The following is an 18,828-nucleotide window of genomic DNA, read 5'->3' as shown; positions in this document are numbered from 1 at the left end:
GACTCACTAAAAGACTGAGACCTAATTAGAATTATAGAATTCTCCCTGCTCCTTTTACATCTTACACTACAACACTAAAGGCCTATTTACCTTAGTTCCTTTTACCCAGAAATGATGTTTGGCATTCAACAAAAAATTACAAGGCACACTAAAAGGCAAGAAATCCAATTCAAAGAGATAGATCAAGTGCCTGACCAGGCGGTGGCACAGTGGATAGAGCGTCGGACCAGGATGCGAAGGACCCAGGTTCAAGACCCTGAGGTCGCCAGCTTGAGCGCAGGCTCATCTGGTTTGAGCCAAAGCTCACCAGCTTGAGCCCAAAGGTTGCTGGCTCGAGCAAGGGGTTACTCGGTCTGCTGTAGCCCCACAGCCAAGGCACATATGAGAAAGCAATCAATGAACAAGTAAGGTGTCGCAACGAAAAACTGATGATTGATGCTTCTCATCTCTCTCCATTCCTGTCTGTCTGTCCCTATCTATCCCTCTCTCTAACTCTCTCACTGTCTCTGAAAAAAAACAAAGAGATAGAGAAAGTATCAGAACCAGACTCAGAAATGGTAGGGACATTGTTCATATCAAATGTTGAAAGATGGGTGTTGAAGTCCCCAACTATAATTGAGAATTTGCCTATTTCTCCTTTCTATTCCTTCACATAGTTTGCAGCTCTGCTGTTTGGTGGATAAACATTGAGTATGCTATATTGTTTTCTTAGTGAATTGATCCTTTTATCATTATTTAATGTCCCACTCTGTCTCTGGTCATTTTCTTTGCTCTGATGTGTATTTTATCTAACATTAATTTAACCACTCCTACTTTTCTTTGATTAATATTTATATGATATATCCTTTTCTATTCCTTTATTTTTTTCACCATTTTAACCATTTTTAAGTGTACAGTTCAGTGGCACTAAATACATTCACATTACTATGCAACTATCGCCACTCTTCATAGTCAGAACTTTATAATGTTCCCAAACTGAAACTCCGTACCCTTTCACCATTACACTCTAGTTTCCTTTCCCAGCCAGGCCCTGAAACCAATATTCCACTTTCTGCCTGTATGAATTTGACTACTCTAGGTACCTCATACAGTGGAATCATACAGTAGGTGTCTTTTTGTGACTGGCTTATTTCATTTCGCATAATGTGTTCAGGAGTCGTCCATGTCTTAGTATGTGTCAGAATTTCCTTCCTTTTTAAGGCTGAATAATATTTAATTGTATATATGTACTACATTTTATTTATTTATTCATTCATTAATGGATACCTTTTGGCTATTGAGAATAATGCTATTATAAACATGGATGTACAAATATTTATTCAAGAATCCACTTTCGTTTCTTTTAGGTATATACCTAGAAGTGGAATTGCTGGGTCATGTAGTAATTAATTCTATGTTAAACTTTTCAAGAAATTGCCATTCTGTTTTTCATAGTGGCTACACCATTTAACATTCCTACCTGCAATGCACCAGAATTTTAATTTCTCCACATCATTACCAACTTTTGTTATTTTGTTTTTTTAATAATAGTTATATAAGTGGATGTGAAATGGTTCTATCCTTTTACTTTTTACTTGCCTTTATCATTATATTTGAAGTGTCTTATAAATAGCATATTTTTGATCCACTCTGTCAGTCAGTATCTTCTAATTGTTTTTAAACCATTTATGTTAATTATTAATATTATTAATATTAAAATGTTATTTTTGCTTTATGTTTGTTTTCTCTTTTTAATTTTTCTAATTATTTTTTCTGCCTTCCAGTGGATTACTTGAACATTTTGTAGAATTATACTGGGATTTATCTGTAATTCTTTAGTGTATCTCTTTGTGTATCTTTTTAGTTGCTCTAGGCAACTAAACTTTATATAAACATTATATATACATATATATTATATAAACATTATATATACATAACTTTATACAGTCTAATGGTATTGTCATTTTCCCAGTTTGAGTGAACATAGATACCTTATTTCCCCTTATAGCTCTTTACCCTCCTCTGTTTATGATATCCCTGCCTTAAATAGTTCCCCTCCATACATTTAGAACCACATTACATAGTGCTGTAATTTTTGCTTTAAACATCAAAAATAATTTAGAAAACTCAAGATAAGATATAGAACCTATTGTGGTTACCAATATTTTTTATTTACCACATTCTTTCTTCCTGATATTCCAAAGTTTCTTTTTTTCCATTTCCTTTCTGTTTAGAAGACTTTCTTTAGCCATTTTTAGAAGATAGGTCTGCTTTAAAAGTTCTCTTAGTTTTTCTACATCTCAGAATGTCTTTTTTATTTTATTTTATTTTATTTATTGATTTTAGAGAGTAAGGAAGAGAGAGACAGAAGCATCAATCTGTTCCTGTATGTGCCCTAACCTGGGATAGAACCCGAAACCTTGCCATATTGGAATGATGCTCTACCAACAAGCTATCTGGCCAGGGCTCAGACTGTCTTGATTCCCCTTTTATTAATGTAGAATAGTGTTACTATAGGCAGTAAGATGCTAATCATTCTTTTCTTTCCTCACTTTAAAATAATTATGCTGATAACTTCTGGCCTCCATGGTTCCTCATGGGAAATACACTGTCATTCAAACTAGTTTTTACCCATTGGTATAGTGTTGTTTTTCTCTGGTTGCTTTCAAGGTTTTTTTATTTCTCTTTAATATTTAAATATTTCATTGTTATTTGTCTTGATGTAGATTTAGTTGCACTTATCCTATTGGAATTCCACTCAGCTTCTAGAATCTAATTTTATCTCTTGCTAAATTGGGGAAGTTGTCGATGATTGTTTCTTCAGATACTTTTTTATTATTTTCCACTTTCTCTCTGTGGGACTCCAGTGATCCAAATATTAGATCTTTGTTATAGTCTCACAGGTACCTGTAGCTCTGTTTATTTGTTTCAGTCTATTTTTTCCCTTTTGTTCAGGCTCGGTATTCTCTATCATTCTATCTTCTAGCTCAGTAGTCCCCAACCTTTTTGGGGCCACAGACCAGTTTAATGTCAGAAAATATTTTCACAGACAGGCCTTTAGGGTGGGACAGATAAATGTATCACGTGACCAAGACAAGCATCAAGAGTGAGTCTTAGATGGATGTAACAGAGGGAATCTGGTCATTTTTAAAAAATAGAACATCGTTCAGACTTAAATATAAATAAAATGGAAATAATGTAAGTTATTTATTCTTTCTCTGCGGACTGGTACCAAATGGCCCACGGACCAGTACTGGCCCAGGGGTTGGGGAACACTGTTCTAGCTCACTAAATCTTTTCCGTTACCTGAGTTCTGCTGTTGAGCCCATCCATTGAGGGTTTTTTTTAATTTTTAAAAATATTTTGGTTGTGTTTTTCAGTTCTGAAATTTCATTTGGTTTATATTGTCTATTATATTGTTGATATTTTCTGTTTCTATTTTTTTTTATTTGTTTCTAGTATGTTAAATGACCAGGAACTGAGGGGCTCCTGGTTACTACCGGGTGGGAGTTCTAGCTCCCAGCATGCTCTTCACTGACACTACCATGGAGATGGCCTTGTTATTGCCGGCAGTGGTGCAAATCCTGAGTCTCCATCAGGTCTTCCATAATACTAACCCGGCCAGGGATGGGGGCACAGGAGATGTGTCATTCTTCTTGGATAGGAGTGGAGGTCCAGGTTCCCTGTGTCGTTTCCATGAACACCATGGTGAGGGGGCAGTGCATCATTATCAGCAAGCAGGGGTGGAAGTCTGGGCTTCCTATTTGTGTTAGCGTAGGCAGCTAGCTAGTTATTAATAAAGGAAGGGAGCAAATGGAAACAGACATTAAGCCTAATAAACGAGGGAGCTGAATTAGATATTAAGCCTGATTCACTAGGAAATGGCAGCATTCACAGGCTCCCCCAGGGACCACTGCATCCTCCTCCAAAGGGACTTAATCCCCGAGTAATTCCCAAGCAGATAAGAAACATCATCCCCGTCTCCCCAAGGGACAGTCAGTCCCCTTGCCTGAGCTGTGGGGCTTGGGGATAAACAGTAAAGGGGACATTCCTCTGCTGGGCACACATCCAGTCGAAGCCAGGATGGCACCGGGGAGGGAAGTGCCTGTGCAGTAGAAACCAGGTGAAGAGGTGAAACTTTGAGGCCTGCGCAGTAAGAGCCGAAATGGCAACATAAAGGGGTGGAGTCAAGCCTGGGAAAATCCAGGAAAATTTTTGACCTGGATAAGGGACATAAAAGCTGGAAGATCCCGAAAGGGGATTAGTTAGGAGAAGAGCTCAGCACAAGCTCACCAAGGACTAAAAAAGAGATTGGTTCACTTGAAATAAAACCTGCTCTCTCCCAAGTCTGGGATACTATAATTAAAGCCTAACGAAGGCCCGTCTGGGTAGCATGCATTCACCTGTTTGTTCACCCCGTTTTCTCAGAAGTAGGAGGCTGAGACAATGGTTTTTAGCAGTGGATTTTTTTAAATGAAGCTTTTCAAGAACAGCATAATCGGCCCTGGCCGGTTGGCTCAGTGGTAGAGCGTTGGCCTGATGTGCAGAGATCCCGGGTTCGATTCCCGGCCAGGGCACACAGGAGAAGCACCCATCTGCTTCTCCACCCCTCCCCCTCTCCTTCCTTTCTGTCTCTCTCTTCCCCTCCTGCAGCCAAGGCTCCATTGGAGCAAAAGATGGCCCGGGCGCTGGGGATGGCTCCTTGGCCTCTGCCCCAGGCACTAGAGTGGCTCTGGTCGCAGCAGAGCGACGCCCCGGAGGGGCAGAGCATCGCCCCCTGGTGGGCAGAGCATCGCCCCTGGTGGGCGTGCCGAGTGGATCCCGGTCGGGCGCATGCGGGAGTCTGTCTGACTGTCTCTCCCCGTTTCCAGCTTCAGAAAAATGCAAAAACAAAACAAAACAAAAAAAAAACAGCATAATCTTCTTTAGCCAAAAATCAATAAAGACTATAGATATTTTTATAGCCAAAGGCAAATGAATAAACATCAGTATTTGCCACTCTGTTCTTATACACATTAACAGTTATCCCATGAAAAAAATATTCCTCTGTGATAAAAAAATATCTGGTAAATGCTGCTTTTTATGTCCCTTCCCTTGGGACTGGCAATGGAATTAACATATTAAAGGCTCTGAGAAGATCTGCAATAAAGAATAATAATTTTTTAATCCAATGATTCCCAAATTAATTTAGCATGAAACATGTTTTCCCAGAACATCTAATAATATCCTGTAATAGTGTCCGCTTTGAAAATATTGAGGCACACCCATCATCCAGGGAGTTATCTCAGGACACAGGCTCTACAAGGGCAGGGGCTGGCATCTAACGATGTATGTGAACTGTCCTCCCGGGTCACAGGAGGGACAGGAGACATAGTAATCCTTTGCATTTTCCCAACTCTCGAAACCTCTGTGCTTATACTTTCTTTTGCTTACTTATTTTTATCTATACCTTACCTCTACGAGGTAAGTGGGGAAATTATTACTGTCTCCATTTTGCAGGTGACCAATAGAGGCACAAACAAATATAAGTATGTACCTAGAAGAGCCAGACCTAGATCTTTAGCCTTTGGACTTCAAAGGCCCTTCGTAATTACTGAGTCTCTGCAAGTCCTGGCTGGAGCCCTGTCTTGCCAGACACAGGTGTGTGGGCTGACCTCCTGGGTTCTGTGCCCTGAATCCAGCGAGGCCTCCCTTGCAGAGCTCGTCCATGGGGCTTCTAAAACCTCACTGCCTGCTCATTGCCCCACACAGACGCTGCCAGGATGGCCTTCCTGCTTTCCAGAAACCTTTGTTCCATGAAAAACAAGTAATGTTTTCCAGAACAAAACCCCTGGGGAGGGAAAGGGAAGCTAGAATCCTAAATACAGGATAAAGATCAAAATTGCTCCCTGACCCTCACTTCCTCTTTAGCCACCACAGCCCACCGTGTGACTGGACGGAGGAAGTGGCCTGGACTTCAGAGAGCGTTTTACTGAGAAGAAATGTTCCCAGTAAACATAACCTCTGAGTGGCATGTCCCCTGCTCCCCGACCAGCACAGCAGGGACTTGTCTGCCACATTGCCTTCAGGGAGTCAGGAGGGGAAATGACCACTCTCTTATTTGGAAGAAGGTTCAGCGTGAGGACAAAAATCACCTAATAAAGTGAGACACTGGTTGATGCTGTAAAAACGAAATGTGTCCCAGAAAAGAGCTTCTCTCTGAAGCTGCAGATATTTCTCTTTCTTCGCGGATGCCATAGCCCCTCTTTCCTCTGCAAATGGCCACAAAGGAGGGCAGGTTTTAGTGGGGAAAGAGACGAGAGAGAGAGAACAAGGGATTTTGTGGTTGGCATCTCTTTCTAACTGGCCTTGCCAGGCAATGGAATTCACGGTTGCCTGCAATTAGTTCTTCCTTCCTACTTATCAATTCTTGCTACCAAGGATATTAACTAAAGTATTAAATTCTCAAACAGTTCCCCCACTGATCAGACCCAGCTGCTGCAATGGCCAAGCACTTCCTTTGCATTTAGTCATTGATGGCTGCTGTTAAAATCCAGCTATACCTGGTAGAGGGAAAAATAGTATCTATCATTTATCTTTAGATTGGATTAGTTTTTCCAGCTTGACCAGATAGGCTCAAGGAATCAGACATGGACACAAGCAGATTTAATTGGGAGGGAGTCAGAAAAACATAGAGCGTGTTCAAATGGTGGGCCCAAGAAGGGCCTGGAAAAGCCACTGTGGTCAACCTGGCACCAGCTGAGAGCCCCAGGCCCCTGCGGCAGTCCCCAAGGTGGTGCGAGGGAGGGAGGGATGGCCAAAGTCAGGTGACGGAGCACAGCAAACCCGCTGCAAAGCCCACCGCTCGGGGAAGCCTGGCCTAAGTACAGCCCTGCTGAGGGGCTGAGAGGGAGGAACAAGGACGGTCCAGACAGCGGGCTCCCCTCCAGTTTCTGTCCTCGCCACCCAATCTGTGGCCTGGGGCAAGCGCTTCCCCATCAAGGGGAATTTTATCCTTGGGCTACGCCATCTCTAAAGTCACAATTAGCTGTAACAGTCCATGATTTAAAAAAATATTCCAGGGTATTTTTATTTTTCTCTTTTTCTTCAGATTTGCATATTTTTATTATTACATATTCATCATAACAAATTACAGAAGTGTATAAGTAAAAAAGCACGAGACTTGGCCCTCCTCCCCTACCCCGCCTCCCCACAGTCCTTGCCCCTGGGATTTCATTTCTACACAATTGGAGCAGAGAGTTTAAGACCATGGGCTCCAGAACCACGTGGCCTGTTTCAAATCCATTTCCTGTTCCTTACCAGCTCTGGGCTTTAACATAGCTGTCGTCTCCTGCTTTTTTCCCCTAGGACAATAACAGTATATATGTCACTATGAATTAACACATATAAACACAACAATGCCAAGTACATGGTGTTCACTCAATACATGCTGGCTGCCTTCTGCAGCGGGCCTCCACGTACTATAAGGGAACATGAGTATAGCAGAACTGAGTGCTACCTGCACGGAGTCAGCCAGGCAAATATGTTTTATACATATCTATCTATCTATCTATCTATCTATCTATCTATTATCTATCTATCTATCTATCTATCTATCTATCTATCTATCTATCTTCTTTTACTTAAGTTCTTCACCTTCTGTCATCCAGCCCCCATGCCCCCTCCTCTCTGACAGCTGTCATTCTGTTCCATGTGTCCATGTCTCTGTTTCTATTTTGTTTGTCAGTTTATTTTGTTCATTAGATTCCACATATAAGTGAGATTATATGGTGCTTGTCTTTCTCTGACTGGCTTATTTCACTTAGCATAATGCTCTCCGGGCCCATCATGCTGTCACAAAAGGTAAGATTTCCCCCTTTTTATACAGCCATGGAATATTTCTTTGTGTAAATGCACCACAGCTTTGTCATCTTCTCATCTACTGATAGGCACTCGGGCTGTTTCCAGATCTTGGCTATTGTAAATTATGCTGCAATTTACATACAGGTGAATATATTCTTTTGTATTAGTGTTTTGGGATTTGTACTAGTTATTCTTAGGATAAAAGACTTAACTGTAAGTCATAAAAACACAAAGATCCTAGAAAAAAACTAGGCAGTAAAACTTCAGACATCTCTTGTATTTTTGCCAATGTATCTCCTCAGGCAAGGGAAACAAAGGAAAAATAAACAAATGGGCTACATCAAACTAAAAAGATTTTGTGCAGCAAAAGAAACCATCAACAAAATGAAGAGCAAACCCACTGAATATATTTGCCAATGATACAGCTGATAAAGGGTTAATTTCCACACTATATGAAGAACTTAACTTATACTACTCAAACCAGGAAGACAAGCAATCCAGTTAAAAAATGGGCAAAAGGACCTGAATAGACACTTCTCCAAAGAGGACACACAGAAGCCAATAGACATGTGAAAAATGCTCAGGGTCATTAATCATCAGAAAGATGTAAATTAAAACCACAATGAAATGTCACCTCACACCTGCCAGAATGGCTTTCATCAATAAATCAATGAACAAGTGCTGTCGAGGTTGTCGAGAAAAGGAAATCCCTGTGCACTGCTGGTGGGAATACAGACTATTGCAGCCACTGTGGAAAAGAGTATGAAGTTTCCTCCAAAAATTAAACATGGAACTGCCTTTTGACCCAGTGATCCCACTTCTGGGAATAGATCTCTGATTCTTTAAGACTTATACATGCTAGAAAGGGGCATCAGAGCTGGCAGGAAAAGCTTAGGCTTTGGTGCCAGGACCTGACTTAATTTCCATAAGTGTCTCTATCCTCATCTCTAAAATGGGTTAATAGTGTCAGCCTTAGAGGTTTGTAGCAAAACTAAATGAGATAATGTAGAAAAAATATCTATCATGCCTGGCATATAGAGGATGCTCAATAAAAATCTGTCCCCTTTTCACTTTCTGCTGCAATATATGTTTGTCAGCCTATGAGCCCCACTAGACTGTGAGCCCCTTACAGGCAAGAACTATGCTTTATTCTTCTCTATTTCTCTCGTTCTCTGTGCTCTAGACTCCAGAACAGTGGCAGTATGTAGTAGGTACCCAGCATTTCAGGTATTTATGGCAATAACAATGCTACATAGCAAACCAAACTTAAAACAATTATTATTTAGCTTATGATTCAGCAATTAGGCTGTTTAAGCTAGGCTCAGCTGGTGGTTCTTCTGGTATGGGCTGCAGGTCATATAGGCTCTGACCTGAGGGCCAGGGATTATGGGGCAGGTGGCGGACCTTGCGACTCCCATCAAGCACAGCTGAACCTGGGCCTGTTCACAAGGCAGCTGCAGGGTTCTCAGAGTGCAAGACGAAAGGCCTCTTGAGGACCAACCTTGAAACTGGGACATTGTTACTTCCGCCACATTCTCTTGGCCAAAGTAAGTCCCGCGCCAACTCAGAATCAAAGGATAGCAAAATAGACTTCATCTCTTAATAAGAAAAAGTAAGATTTTAAAAGGCATGGATTCACAGAGAAGTGGGGAGTTATCACCATTTTTGCAATTTACTCCACCGAGATTTTTGAGTGAAAGGGGTTAATTAGGGAGAGAGAAATGAATCAAAAAGGCAATAAGTATACAACAACAACAAAAAAGGCAATAAGAAGAAAAATCCAATTTACATCCTCACAGACATGGGCAAGGACACAAATTCTAGGTTGCTCAATACCAGCAAGATGAAAATGACCTCTCAAACCATTAAGTAGCCAAGCATTCTCCAAGGTACAGTAAAGAGACTATGTGCCAATTTGGGGATAGATCAAGATACTCTTCTCCTGGTGTCTCGGGAAGGCAGATGAGCCGGGATTTATTGAGGACACTCAGCCTTTTGACAGCAGTATAATTACAGACTCCAGCGTCATTAATCAGCAATCACGGACGACCGAGGGAGTCTATGAACCTCTAAGTCTTCTGTTCCAGAATTGATTCAACTTAAAAACAATTATTTAAATTCCACATACTTGAGCACTTGGCTTAGGAAGAAGAAGGAAAATATCAAAAAGAGAAGCTGCTGTGTTCTTATTAATATCCATCTCTCGAACATTGTTAGATTTTCAACAGTTTGGTGAAACATCTGTTACACACCCACACACTGAAAACTTCTATCAGAGAAACCTTCACCAATAACAAATACGTACAATGGATTAGGAAAGTCCCCACTGCACCACTGCAGGAAGCCTGGCACCCCCCGACACATCTCTGCATTTCCAGGGCCAGGGACTCACATGCTTCCGGTCAGTAAATGCTACCAACTGCTTCCTCACTGTCACCTCAGTTCGTGTGGTGCTCACTTCTCTCCTTTCTGAAAGATGTCCTGGCATGGCTCAAAATCTCTTGTTCTCCTTGCTGCAAAGTTCTTTAAACACAGGCTCCTGTAACAGACTTGACTGAAGCTTTTGTGGCCAAGGAGGGTAATTACAGGACAGGGCAGGAAGTAAATTCACTGTCAGGCAGCATCACTGTTCCTAGTTTGGGTTGCCTCTACTTACCAGCAGGGCCTTTTCTCCGCTGCCTCCCTGCGCTGCAGTCTGTGCCCGGTGCCCGCGCCCGCTCTCTCCTCACACCTCCTTCTAGACCACTGCGCATCTCCTTGCTGGTCTGCTTGTCTATCCTCTCGGCGCTATTCCCTCGTGGATGCCAACAAAACCTTAACACAGGGATCCCCAAACTTTTTGCACTGGGGGCCAGTTCACTGCCCCTCAGACAGTTGGAGGGCCAAACTATAAAAAAACTATGAACAAATCCCTATGCACACTGCGCATATCTTATTTTAAAGTAAAAAAAACAAAACGGGAACAAGTACAATATTTAAAATAAAGTACAAGTAAATTTAAATCAACAAACTGACCAGTATTTCAATGGGAACTATGCCCCTCTCACTGACCACCAATGAAAGAGGTGCCCCTTCCAGAAGTGCGGCGGGGGCCGGATAAATGGCCTCAGGGGGCCACATGCAGCCCGCGGGCCGTAGTTTGGGGACCCCTGCCTTAACATGTCTATTTCCAAGAGCTGATTCACCTTCTTTTGTCTCATCCTCACCCATTCAGCTCAGGCCCAGTGGCCTCCTTTCTCAGCCCTAGGGAGGCTCCTGTTGTTGTTTCCCCACTAAGAACAATTCTTCCTCCTGAACCAACAAGGAAAAATTGCACTCAGCTTCTGCAACAGCGGGCGCTTTCTGTCATCTGTGCACTCTTTCCCCTGTGATTTGGAAGCTCAGAGAGCTGTCTCACCTCCGTGCCTGACACGCCCACCAAAAACGTCATTTCTTCAGGTGAAGGGATCAGATCCAGAAGACACCTATGATCAACATTTTATTTGGAAGAAGTAACCCATTAAGTGAGACATTCTCAAATTTTAGTTTAGATAACCATCTTTTGGTGCACAGGTTAACAATACAGTTTCCCTGGTCTTATCCTTTCAAAGTCTGATACTAACCATGTGAGGTAAAAACTAGGATTCTGCGTGTTTAAAAAATATCCCGCCTCCACCCTCCTTCGGGTGATTCTAATGCAGAATCACACTTTGGAAAACACTGCTTTTCTGTTTGGCTTGTGGAGAGGACAGTGGGACTCCAAGGATCAAATTATCATCTGCATTGGTTTCCTAGGGCTGCTGTTACAAATCACCACAAACCTGGTGGATTAAAGCAACAGAAACTTGCAGAAGTATTCATAATAGTCAGAAGGTGAAAACAACCCATCAGTAAATGAATAGGTAAACAAAATGTGGTATATAGTAAAATGGAGTATTACTCAGCCTTACAAAGGAAGGAAATTCTGGCCTGACCAGGTAGGTGGTCATGCAGTAGATAGAGTGTCAGCCTAGGACCATGAGGACCCAGGTTTGAAACCATGAGGTCTCTGGTTTGACCGTGGGCTTGTCTCGCTTGAGCATGAGGTCATCGCCAGCTTCAGTGTGGGATCATATACATGAACCCATGGTCACTGGCTTGAAGCCCAAGGTTGCTGGTTCAAGCTTCTGATCAAGGCACATATGAGAAAGCAGTCAATGAATAAGGAAGGTACCACAACTATGAGTTGATGCTTCTCATCTCTCTCTCTTCCTGTCTGTCTGTCCCTGTCTGTCTGTTTCTCTCTCTCTCTCTTACTCTCTTACTCTTTATCTCTCTTGCAAAAAAAGAAAGAAAAAAAAAGGAAATTCTGATGCATGATATGACATGAATGAACCTTGAAGACATTATATTAAGTGAAATAAGCCAAAACAATAAATAAATATTGTATGATTTCACTTATATGAAGTTCTGAGAGTAGTAAATTTCATAGAGGCAGAAAGTAGGAGGTTGTTTTCTAAGGCGCTGTGGGAAGGGAGTGGAAGTTAGGGTTTAACAGGTACAGAGTTTCAGTTTGGGATGATGAAAATAGATAGTGGTGATGATTGTGCAACGATGTGAATGTACTTAATGCCATGGAACTGTACACTTAAAAGTGGTTAAAATAGGCCCTGGCTGGTTGGCTCAGTGGTAGAGAGTCGGCCTGGCGTGCGGGGGACCCGGGTTCGATTCCCAGCCAAGGCACATAGGAGAAGCGCCCATTTGCTTCTCCACCCCCCCCCCCTTCCTCTCTGTCTCTCTCTTCTCCTCCCACAGCTGAGGCTCCATTGGAGCAAAGATGGCCCGGGCGCTGGGGATGGCTCCTTGGCCTCTGCCCCAGGTGCTAGAGTGGCTCTGGTCACGGCAGAGCGATGCCCCGGAGGGGCAAAGCATCGCCCCCTGGGGGGCAGAGCGTCCCCCCTGGTGGGCGTGCCGGGTGGATCCCGGTCGGGCGCATGCGGGAGTCTGTCTGACTGTCTCTCCCCGTTTCCAGCTTCAGAAAAATACACAAAAAAAAAAAAAGTGGTTAAAATAATACATTTTATACTATGTACATTTTAACAGAATTTTAGGAAGCTAAAAAAGAAAATTAAGCCCAGATATTTATTCCCTCATGAATTTAAAGGCCAGAAGTTGAAACTCAGTATCAGTGGGTTGCAATCAAGGTGTTGGCTGGGCCACAAATTTGCCCGAAGCTCGAGGGGAAAGTCTGTCCCCTGATTCTTCCAGCTTCCAGGGCCTGCCAGCATTCTTGGCTTGTAGCCACATCACCTCAACCTTTACCTCCATCTTCACATTGCCTTCTGTTCTTCTCTCTGTGTGAGATCTCCCTCCACCTCTCAGCTATAAATAAAGACTCATGTGATTATAATTAGGACGCACTCAGTTCATCTTCAGAACCTTAGTTTAATCACATCCACAAAGTCATGCCGTACAAGAGAACATTTCCAACTTTCAGAGATTAAGGTGTGGGTATCTTCTGGGCCCATTTTTCAGCCTGTCACACTGTTTGTCACAATTCTAGAGAATGGGGCTACAATGGGGGGAGGAGAAGAAGAGAGGGTCAAGAGCTAGGATTTTGGCCACACAGAGAGCAGGTTCGGGGGAATGACGGGCATCTTGGGCAGGCAAGGGCACTACTGTCTTGCTTCCTGGTGTTGGAGGTGCTGTCCCAACCCAGGGTGACGGCACTCCGGATATATCCTTGTCAAGGAAGGGGGGTTGGGCTGCAGCCAGGGGCCGGGGTCATTGTCCAGACTCTCAGCTCCTCGTGGCTGCCAGGCAGGTACCCAGGCACTCCCAGCATCACATACTCTGGAGCTGAAAGGGAAGCAGAAAGTGACCACAACCCTCCTCATGCCCACCTTGAAGCACCCCAGATTTGAAAGAAGGACAAAGCTAAGTTTGGCTCCTACTGTGTGCCAAGCACGAAGCAGGCTCTCTCCATACTTAACCTTATATAATCCCCACCTCAGACCTGGGCGGGGATTGTCTCAGCCCCCGCCTTGAGAGATGAGGCATCTGCATGTAGCTCAGAAAGGTGAGGAGGTTTGCTTACAGTTATATAGCATGTCCATCTTCTGCCCATCATCTGGTTGAAGTAAAAGGCTCCAATTCAAGATAGACAGACTTGGATTCAGATTCTGGCCCTGTGCTAACCAGCCCTGTGGCCTGGGACACACTTCCCTGAACCTGCTGCCTCACCTCTAAACTGGGGGCACTGCCGTAGGAGGCGTCTACCCTGCGGGTTCAGCTGCTATGAAGAGAAGCATAGTGTTGAGTATGGTGGTTGGCACAAAAATGCCCAGATAACCAATATTGTGATACCCAGCCCTGCCCTGTCCAGGGGCAGACAGCAGGGCCTGCCCCAGCCTGGCTCCTCATTTCCCTGGCTGGTGGGGGGCCCGAGGCAAGCATGCAGCCCTGAGCTGACCTGGTGAGGAAGGGGCTTTCTATACAGAAGAGTGCCTGAGTCAGCAGCAGCTGGAACTCAGGCCTGCCCTTCTCCCCGGTGAGCATTTGATTAGCCCTCAGTGGAGCAGAGGGCAGGGAAGCCTGACAATTCCCCATTCATTCTCCACCATACCACCAACGGGCTCTTGATGGCCTCCGGACTGTGTGCCCAGCTCACTCAGGGACCTCGGCAGGCCCAGCCTCACCCCCAGGGCCAGCAGTAGCCACAGGGCTGGCAGCCTGAAGGGGAAAAGCAGGAGGTGATCCATCCCCTGCCCTGGGCCTTCTGCGGGGGTTTGCCTGCTTAAGAACCCCTTTCAGAGCTGCGAATCCAGTTGTGGGGCAGGCCCATGATTGTACAAATTGTTTTAAAACAACAGCAAATTATTTTAGCAAATGCAACTGACCTAACACTAGGCCTAACATTGACTCTGGAGGTCACCACACCCGGGGCACTCCAAGGAAAACTGTGTGGACACGACTGGGCTGTCCTACACACCCAAGGCCTAGCTGGGGATGGGCTGTCCTACGCACCCAAGGCCTAGCTGGGGATGGGCTGTCCTACGCACCCAAGGCCTAGCTGGGGATGGGCTGTCCTACGCACCCAAGGCCTAGCTGGGGATGGGCTGTCCTACGCACCCAAGGCCTAGCTGAGGATGGGCAATGGGATGGTATTGATTCCCATGAGCCACAGTCTAGGCACATATGACACCCAGTCAGGAGGGAATCTGGCCCTTATTGAGTTCGACTGTATATTAAAACCTGTCTATCCCATCACAGTTGAGGGGCTGGTGCCCCATAAAAATACCCCATGGTTCTGCCCCAAGGTTTCAGTGAGCTTTTCTCAAATGAACCGCCTACTCTCAGTGCCAGACGTACCTGCTACTGCCTGGTATCTCTAGCTCCTGCCCTCAATCCCCGTAACTGGCCTCTCCCTCCAGCTCTTCAGAGAGCACGGTGTGACAGATCCACTCCCCACCGCACTCAGCACCTGTCTGTCCCCAGCCAAGCATGTTCCTGTCTGTCACAGGCTTTGCCCAAGTGTAAACAGCAAGTGCGTGCTGGCCCGGGCTCAGCTCAGGCCTCGGGGCCACATACTGTCTCTCTCTTCATTGAAATCCTCTTTTAAAATAAGAAGTGTTGCAAGCATAGCAACATGTGGACTGGATGTCATTATCTATGACATCAGTAACCTAAAAACAAACAAGCAAAACAAAACAACATTCATAACACATAAGCAAATTTCCTTTGTTTTTATAACAACTTTACTAAACATCTGCAAAGTAGCAAGCCACAAAAGGCCTTCAGAGGTAGAAAGTCCAGCTCTTAGCTTTATAAATTAGTAACCTGGAGCAAAGATGTCCCATAAGGCAGTGGTCCCCAACCCCCAGGCCACGGACCGATAACGGTCCATGGGCCATTTGGTACCGGTCCGCAGAGAAAGAATAAATACATTATTTCTGTCTTATTTATATTGAAGTCTGAACGATGTTTTATTTTTAAAAAATGACCAGATTCCCTCTGCTACATCCGTCTAAGACTCACTCTTGACGCTTGTCTCGTAAGTTCGACAACTATATTTAAAAACACCACAGTTTTTACGCCGGTCGCATAATTTTATTTTGTGCATTTATCCGTCCCACCCTAAAGGCCGGTCTGTGAAAATATTTTCTGACATTAAACCGGTCTGTGGCCCAAAAAAGTTTGGGGACCACTGCCATAAGGCACAGAGCTGGGACTAAAATCTTAAATTGCATGGCCCCAGTACATTGTTTTTCCTGCTCGCAGATGACAACCTGGATGACAAGGTTCAAAACTGAACCCGTACCAGGACTATCCTTCACGCAGGATGTTGTGAGCCTCCATCCTGGACAAGGGGGAGCTTGTGGGACCGAGTCGGGGCCCAGGGGAAAGAGTGACCCACAGGAGAGGGTCAGGAGGCAAGACTGCCACAAACAGCCACAACCTGATTCAAGTGCCTCTAGAGAAGTGAGGCAGAGAGGGGGATCCAGGCACAAGGCCTCTGGTGGCTTCAAGGCCGGAGAGCACCTGAGAAAGGGCCTCTGCCCCTGCAGGGCTGCCGCACTGGGATGGGTAAGCAATGTAATAGCTCTTGCTTCCTGTTCTTATAAAACTGGATCGCTGTTTAAATTTAGAATTCGCTTTTTTTTCTATTAATGTGGAGTATGAGCTTGTTACCTGACTCAAGATTAATCAGTTTCAAAATGAGCATAAACAGGTCAGTTGTATCAGTGTGTAAGAGTATAACTGAGATCCCGCAGAGTGGCCCCTCCCAACTCCCAGGCAAGGCTCTTCCTGCCAGACCAAGAAGCTCACGGAGAGCCTGAATTCACTGAAAAAACACTTATCTTTTACCTACTTTTTTTTTTTTTTGTATTTATCCAAAGCTGGAAACGGGGAGGCAGTCAGACAGACTCCCACATACGCCTGACTGGGATCTACTCAGCACGCCCACCAGGGGGCGATGCTCTGCCCATCTGGGGCGTCACTCTATCACAATCAGAGCCATTCTAACACCTGAGCCAGAGGCCAAGGAGCCATCCTCAGCGCCCGGGCCAACTTTGCTCCAATGGAGCCTTGGCTGCAGGAGGGGAAGAGAGAGACAGAGAAAAAAGAGAGGGGGAGGAGTGGAGAAGCAGATGGGTGCTTCTCCTGTGTGCCCTGGCCGGGAATCAAACCCGGGACTCCCGCACGCCAGGCCGACAATCTACCACTGAGCCAACCGGCCAGGGCCTTTACCTATATTTTTACCCTTCTGACTTGATCTGTGTAAATGAAATGTGGAATGGAAGATTTAACTAATTTTTAAAGTTTATCTAGCTCTATAACAAGCAGGAGGTGCTACAGAAGGAACAGTGAGGTCAGCCATTAGTCCTCCATTCCACTCACAAATGGTCCTATTACTCTGGGCCATTGTTTCTCCAATTATAAAAATTAAGATAAAAAGTGAAGAATATATTTACCTAATGATGGTTGATTTCCAGGGGCCCTCAACTTGCACAAGCACTTTTCAAGGCTTGTAAGTAGTATAGTATGTATAATTTTGTCTTTTACTCCCCAAATTACATATTCCTAAGACTCTATAAAGCCTCATCCCTCCCCAGATATGTCATGTAGCTAATTCGCAGTCAGTGAATTCAGGTTTCATTCAGATTCACAACAACTTGAAGGAGAAACCCAAACTTCTTGAGAGAAAGACCAGAAGCCATACAATTTTATCTCTGCTTTTGCCAAACCCCCTCCCTCGTCACCACTAAAGTGTTGGAAGTGTTGGGAGCACCAGCTAACTAACATCAGATATTCATTAACATGATTCTATTTGAGAAGCTATGAAAGGTTACAATGGTGTGTCTCACTAACGAGGAGATAAGGAGCTTCCATTGTGAGAAATAAAACTAAGCTCATACAAAACTGGGCTAATTTGATTTGAAGGTTGCAGAGCAGAAGAAAGCCAGGAAGATGAGAAAAAAAGTAGAGAAGGCTATGAAGCAGAAAGAGATTGGCAGACAAGTCTGTAGAACAGGAAAAAGCCATCCCCTTACACGGGGCCCTCTTGTAGCATGGAGAAAATCATCACTGAATCCCTGCTAATGTTCTAAGTAGTAGCTGAGGTCACAATCAAGAAAAGACTTCCGCCTGACCTGTGGTGGCGCAGTGGATAAAGCATTGACCTGGAATGCTGAGGTCGCCGGTTCGAAACCCTGGGCTTGCCTGGTCAAGGCACATATGGGAGTTGATGCTTCCAGCTCCTCCCCCCTTATCTCTCTCTCTCTTTCTCTCTCTCTCCCTCTCTCTCTCCTCTCTAAAATGAACAAATAAATAAAAATTTTTTAAAAAAAAAAAAAAAAGAAAGAAAAGACTTCCTCCTGTGCTGAAAGGTTGGTTGCATGATGTACTGTGAAGGGATTCAGTCATTCTTAGTTCATTCAACAAATGTATTAAGTGTTTGTTGCTAAATGCTGGGGATATAATGATTAGCAAAACATTGTTTCAGTCTAAAGGGGAACACAGACAAGCAAAGAGATGGTTGCAAATCAGTGAGCTATGTGCTTTGATAGGGCAGATACAGGATATCAGCCGAGCACAAAGAGGCATCTAATCCAGATGTAGAGAGTCGGAGGAGATGTCTCCGGGGGAGTGAAGAACCATCTGAAATGTGCAAGATGAGTAAGCACCCACCAGAGGAAGGTGTGAGAGGCATGTTTTAGGGGGAATCAGTTCTGTGTTCCTGAAGCACTGTGGACCAGTTGTGTGTTGGGTTGTGGGAGGAGGGTGAAGGAGGGGTAAGGAGGCGTGACTTAAACAGGTGCTGGGTCCCATAGGTTTTGGAAGCCTTAATAAGAAGTGTGTACTTTACCTTAAAGGCAATGAGAATGACTTCACAAAGTCCCCCACATGGTGTGGGGAGTAGACTACAGAGAAACAATGTGATAAGGAGACCAGTTAGGAGGCCATGGCAAAGATGACAACAGACTCAACAGAAGAAGTTGGGGTGGAGACATGTGTACAGGTTCAAAAAATATTAAAAGGTGGCCA

The 18,828-nt window shown here is 44.4% G+C and overlaps 1 non-coding gene across 1 annotated transcript; it reads left to right on the top strand.

Moving 5' to 3' along the window:
• Positions 1–4,480: 4,480 nt before the first annotated feature.
• On the top strand, positions 4,481–4,556 carry TRNAI-GAU (transfer RNA isoleucine (anticodon GAU)). The gene has a single exon. It is a non-coding gene; the product is annotated as a tRNA-Ile (tRNA).
• Positions 4,557–18,828: the final 14,272 nt, after the last annotated feature.

This window comes from Saccopteryx bilineata, chromosome 5 (assembly GCF_036850765.1).
Source record: "Saccopteryx bilineata isolate mSacBil1 chromosome 5, mSacBil1_pri_phased_curated, whole genome shotgun sequence".
Taxonomy (NCBI): Eukaryota; Metazoa; Chordata; class Mammalia; order Chiroptera; family Emballonuridae; genus Saccopteryx; species Saccopteryx bilineata.
Note: the sequence above shows the minus strand (reverse complement) of the source record. Positions and strands in the feature narration are given on the sequence as shown.